A 6,242-nucleotide genomic window follows, 5' to 3' on the forward strand; every position below is an offset into this window, starting at 1 on the left:
GGGTCTGGAAACCAAGCTTTATGAAGAAGGGTTGAAGGATCAGGGTATGTTCAGCCTAGAAAAGAGGAAAGTGAGAGGCGATATGATAGCCATCTTCAAATATCTCTCAAGAGCTTTCACATGGAACAAGAGGGAACAAGCTTGTTTTACCCTCCTGCTCTGGAGGGTAGGACTTATCATTATTTTATTTTTATTGTTGGAAACAAGAAGTATATTGGCTGTTCTGGAGCATTTGCAGTTTGCTTTTCAACTGGCTCTAGAGGGAAAGGAGGGAAAGGAGACTCAAGATGAAGTTCATGCTTCAGGGAGAGGTTGATCCTCTGCTTATAGGAGGAGCCAGGCTCAACCTCCAGTTGAAATATCTTGGATAGAAAGGTTGGGAAAATTTGGTCCTCTTCCTCCCCATTTAATTTTCACAACAACCCTGTGAGGTAGGTTAGGCTGAGAGACTGACTGGCCCAAGAACATCCAGTGAGCTTTCATGGCTAATCAGAACCTTGGTCTCCCAGGTCCTAGTCATCACCATCATCAAACCTTTTATTGGCGTCACATACAAACATCCATAACAAATCAATACAGAATTACCACCTTCCCAGTGGCACAAAACATTTGCCAAAAGAAAAAAGGCAAAGCAGTCTATTGCCACATCTCTAAATCTCCAGGAAGATCAGATGTCTGCAATGACAAAAAACCAAATAAATATATTTAGCCACTAACTTAGTGATCTCCTGATCATTCCCCAGTAATAGAAAATGTATGACCTCCAACTCTGGTTTCCATTTGGGGATGCAGAGTTGATCTAGGAATTGCTGGCGGAGATCAGCTTATAGTTTACATTTAAGAACCATATGTGTAAGGATTTCCACGAGATGGTCTTCACATGGGCAAATTCTTTCTCCTTCCACCCTGCCCGAGAACCTTCCCCAAAGGAGGTTTGATGGATTTGAATTAAACCTGGCCAGTGAAAATGCCCTTCTTTATTGAGGGTTAAGCAAAAATTCAAGATAATTGTGGTTAATTTCATGTGCCCAAGAAAGTTGAAAGTAAAGCGGGGAACATGTTTTCTCTGCTGCTACTGTTAGTTCCTGGCATTCAATCTCCCACAACCTAGTTTTTATTATAGCCTTGGCAGATGGTAGGGACATCGATCGCAAAAAGTTCCACTGACAGCCCGAGTTGCTGTACCTTTACTGTTAAACTGTTGTAACGCTGGGGAAAGAAAGGGGTCTAACAAAACTTTGCTGAGGAGATACTCTTTATCTCTTGTAAGGCAGATGTTTAACCAGCACAGAAGAAATCTCGCCCAGGCGACAGTCTCTACCTTGTGTTGACCTCCCTCTAGACACAAGACTGCATAGGATACACAGCGTAGGACAGCAAAAATCTTAAAAAGGAAAGCTGCCTGCATTCGTTCTACCAGCTAGTTAACCCTAGCAGCCAGACTGGAATTCTGTAGAGCAATTTGGTGTTGAAGACCTTAAGGGCAGAGGGGATATGCGAATTACCTCTTGTTATGAAGAAACACATTATGGCCTGCATAGACATCTTACTGGCATTCACCGCCCGTTGCATGGTGCAAGGACCAAAGAAGCCTATGATGGAATGTAATTCCCAGATAGCTGAATTTGAATACCTGCTGGATGGTTTTTCCACCAAATACCCAGCTATAGTTCTTGCGTGAATTCCCCAAAACCAATATTTTGCTTTTATCAAAGTTCATGCACGATTTCATTATGGACAGATAGTCAATACAGGAATTTAACAATCGTTTTAAGCCAATTCTTGTCTGTGAAAGCAAAATAATATCATCTGCATATAGGAGGATGGGAATGCTTGAATGGGAATGCTTGAATGGGAATGCTTGAATGGGAATGCTTGAATGGGAATGCTTGAATGGGAATGTTTTGGGCTATGGGCGTCCACCTGCTTTAGTGAAGAAGTGAGGTCGTTAAGAAAAAGGTTAAAAAGAGAGGGAGCAAGTACACAGCCCTGCTTTGCTCCTCAGTCTATAATGACAGGACCTGTCATTTCATTCCCTGGTGTTGTTCTTATACAACAGGTGTTCTTTGTATAGAGCTTTTTGATCAAGTAAAGTAATCTAGGTTCTAGGCCCATTGTCTCCAATTTGCTCCATAACAGCTGCCTGTCAACAGTGTCAAAAGCAGCCTTGATATCTAGGAAGGCCACATAAAAACATTCTTTGTGGAGCAGTGTGTAGCGGCTAAATGAGATAACACCATGCAGTTGCGTAAAGTGGATTTCCCTGGCCTAAACCCTGCCTGCTCTGGACCTATGATGTTATTCTCAGCAAGCCAAGTAGTTAGTTTATTTGACAGATGTTTAGCGTACAATTTCCCGATGTTTGACAATACTGTAGACTTATTGGCCAATCGTTGGACGGCAGCTTTTTGTCACTCTTTTTAAAGATTGGGATAATTATAGATTGCTGCCATGAGTTAGGCATAATTCCAGATCTATCTATCACAGTGAATAGTTCTGCTAGTACCGGAGCCCACCACTCTGACTTAGCTTTGATCAATTCAGATGGAATAGCATCAGGGCCGGCAGCCTTTCCTGCTTTCATCTGGTCAATTAAACTTATAACTTCGGTAAAGGAGACAGGGCGCCACTCATCCGTGAAAGTAAAAATGACATGATCCTGACTATCAGGTGGAATACAGTCATCGAAGAAAACCGCCTTGAAATGCTCTACCCATAACAAAGATAGAATCAATGTCAGCGAATCATCCTGTGTCTGTGTGGGAGTCTGCGACAGCCTTCCAAAAATTCTTATGATCTTTCATTAGGATGGCTGAAAGTAGCGTATCCCAACATGCATGATTATATCTTATCCAGCTGAGCTGGATAGTTTCCCTGAGTTGTCAGGATCTGGAGAAGTAAATATCAGACCATCAAGAGCTGCCCGTCTCTCTGAACTCTCTATAGATTCTCCTAACCTCGGTTTTAATTGCTATTGTTTCTTTGTCAGTCCAATCGCCAATCCTCCTCTTCTTAGGTGGCCTATGCGAGTGTAAATGCGACAGTTCAGTTATTAAAATGTTGATAAATTCCTCAGAGTGACTCCAACAACAGGGGAAAGTTCACCTTTCTCTACCGAGAACAAATGGATCACACAGTCAATTCACCAAGCTTTGGAAAAGAGATAGTGTATGCTCGTTAACTCGTATCCTTGTGTGCTGGGGTCTCGGTTCCTGGGGGGGATGGATTAATTAACTGTTCTGTCTTTCTCGATGGAAAGACAAGTTTGCAATGTAGAGGGAGAGGTCACTAAGCATAGGATCAGTAGAACTCAACCACGTAGGGCATCATTTTAGTGGGTATCAGAATATAGTCCACCACACTATTTCCCTGCAGGGGGATATAGGTAAAATTCCCAGAGCCTTCCCAATCAGTTAGCCCATTGAGCCACGTCAGGGCCCTGGTGGTGGTCAGCTTAGTGTGTTGCAGACCCGCCAGATTAATCACTGGATCCCGGGATCTACGTTCCCAAAAACAGAACTCTGGGAGAACAGAAGTATCCAAGATCCCCCATGCTTTTGTAAACACTTCCCACTCTTGGCCTAGGCAGGTATTAAAGTCTCCAGTCAAGATGATAGGTAAGTCAAGGCAGATGAAGTCCAGATTCTCGACCACATGTGCAATAAATTCCCATTGTAGGTTCTTGGCTGTGACAGTGGGAGTGGGAGGGATATACACATTGACCAGTAACATTTCCTGGCTCTCCAGCTCTGTCTTTGTTACTAGTAATTTACAGCTAGCATTTGTCGACAGGATACGTTCACTTTTTATATATGGGGAGCCACCAGGGTTAACAATCTACCCAAAGGCCTACCTTTCTTGTGGCTTCGGTTGCTGGAACTGAAAAGGGCATTAAAACCTGCAAGTTCGATGACCAGGTTTCTTGTAAACAAACTGTATCACGTGCCCTTATTAACTTTGTAAAGTCAGGGAGACACAGCTTAGAAAACCACCCTGCCACCAGGTCCTAGTCCAATACTCCAACCACAATAGAACACTGGTTCTTTTACAAGATGCCACAAAATAATATAAATTATTATAAATTAATAATAAATTATTATAAATTAATAATAAATTATTATAAATTAATAATAAATTATTATTATTATTTAATGCTTAATAGACTACTGTATTTTATTTTTCTGTTGGAAGCCGCCCAGAGTGGCTGGGGAATAAATAATAAGTTATTATTATTAAAATGCTGGTTTCGCTGCAGTACACACACTGGAAAAGGTTGAGACCTTGGAGACCTGCTTTGGGCTTATTGGAACAAATAGCTTTTTGATTCAGTAAAAGGCAGTTACATGAGCTCATGAGCCTTGGCTTTGAAGAAGTAAAATAAAAGAGGCAGAATACTCCCCCTGTGCTTTATTATAACCCTCTTGTGACAGATACAGATCTTGCATGGGGAAATTTTTTGTTTTGGTTGGTGGCAATTGTCCCAGACAACACGGGAGGGAAGAATCCCTGCCAACATACCTGCAAACCGAGTCAGTCAGAAGCTCCACCTTAGCTTGGAGAGGAAGGGTGGGTCAAGCCATTGAAAAATCCACGATTGCAGAAGAAAGGATAAGGAACGAGTGGGCGTCTCCAAAGCCAGCACTTAGCTAGAGAGACAGTGAGTGACAACCAGAAGAGCTACCTTTCCCATTCTCAAAAATCCGGACTCAAAGACAGTCCAGGGCAATTATAGAACTAAAAAAACACAGAGCAGAAAGAGGTAGCAGAAACTCTGTTTTTTGCTCTGCCGCTGCTACCACCATCAACAAAAAGGTTACCCACATTCGCAGTATTTCCATCTTGGAAATCTTAACTTCGATTCCAGATGTATAGTGATTACGGAAAGGAACCTCTGCCAGTGCTTCTCATATTCTAGGGTTGAATTCTGGTACTAAAAGCAGATTTGGCTTCATCAGGCAATGGTTAGAATATTCCACAGGGATCTGTGCTATAAACTCACAGTAAAAAGTTTACGTCAAGTCGTTTGCCTTAAATATGGTCTTGGGTATCAGAGGCCCACAAGTATTTCAAGCGCTCCAGGACAGCATTGCAGTAGTACAAAGCAGGGCCTGCAGTAAACTGTTGCAATGCATTCTCCCTCCAGTGCAGGATTCTAAACAGCCACTCCCTTCAAGCAGGTCAGTCCACTCCTTCCCTTTCTCCAGCTTTATAAAAATTTTAGTGGCTCTTGAGCATGTTCAGCCTGAAAACTGGGCAGGTTTGGTGGATTTTGACCCTTTAGGGTCCACCCCCCTAACTTTTTTGGTAGTTTTATTTTGCTAATCTTTAGCATAGTGGTATCTCCCCTTCTGTGTCTCCATAGACCCTTTGGGCTACAACCTTGATAACACTTGCCAGCTGAGTTTACCATTTAGAAGGAGCAATGGCAATGAACAGCCTTCTGTACTTACATATATAGAATGCATAGATTTGTGGGGTTTGCAAGGAATGACTGGACTCCGTGGATCACATACATTACTACCCTTCCTTAACAGACCTATTTATATATATTTTGAGGAAGATACTTCTTTGGAAGTTCTTCTGAATTTAATTATGAAGTATTTGTTTAGAGATACTCAGAAAATCTCTCAAACTCTTATGTGTGCATACACACACACACACACACACGGAACAGGGTCTCAATGTACTTTTAACCAACTAACGTAGTTCTGTGTGCCTTAGTCCTTTTGTTCCCTACATATGGGTGAGGTCAACTGTTCGGGATTTATCTATAGGGCACGCATAGGGTACAGTGGGGGTGGAGCAACCCAGCAACATACTGTTGTTACAATTTTTATTCTATCTCGAATCAACCTTTAATATAATCACTGCATCCTGAATTACATGCAGTGTTGTTTACTATTTGCTCTTGTGTCTGTGCCTTATGCTGGGCGACAGCAGCACCGTATCCTCAAACTGCAGCTGTTTTTGGCAACCACCACTAGGATATCATCATTATCGTTAACCATTTGGGTGCTGGTAAAGTGGCGCTGTGGGTTAAACCACAGAGTCTAGGGCTTGCTGATCAGAAGGTTGGCGGTTCGAATCCCTGCAACGGGGTGAGCTCCTGTTGTTCGGGCCCAGCTCCTGCCCACCTAGCAGTTCGAAAGCACATCAAAGTGCAAGTAGATAAATAGGGACCGCTCCGGCGGGAAGGCGTTTCCGTGTGCTGCTCTGGTTCGCCAGAAGCAGCTTTGTCATGC

This window comes from Zootoca vivipara, chromosome 2, assembly GCF_965207765.1.
Source record: "Zootoca vivipara chromosome 2, rZooViv2.hap1.1, whole genome shotgun sequence".
NCBI classification, from domain to species: Eukaryota; Metazoa; Chordata; class Lepidosauria; order Squamata; family Lacertidae; genus Zootoca; species Zootoca vivipara.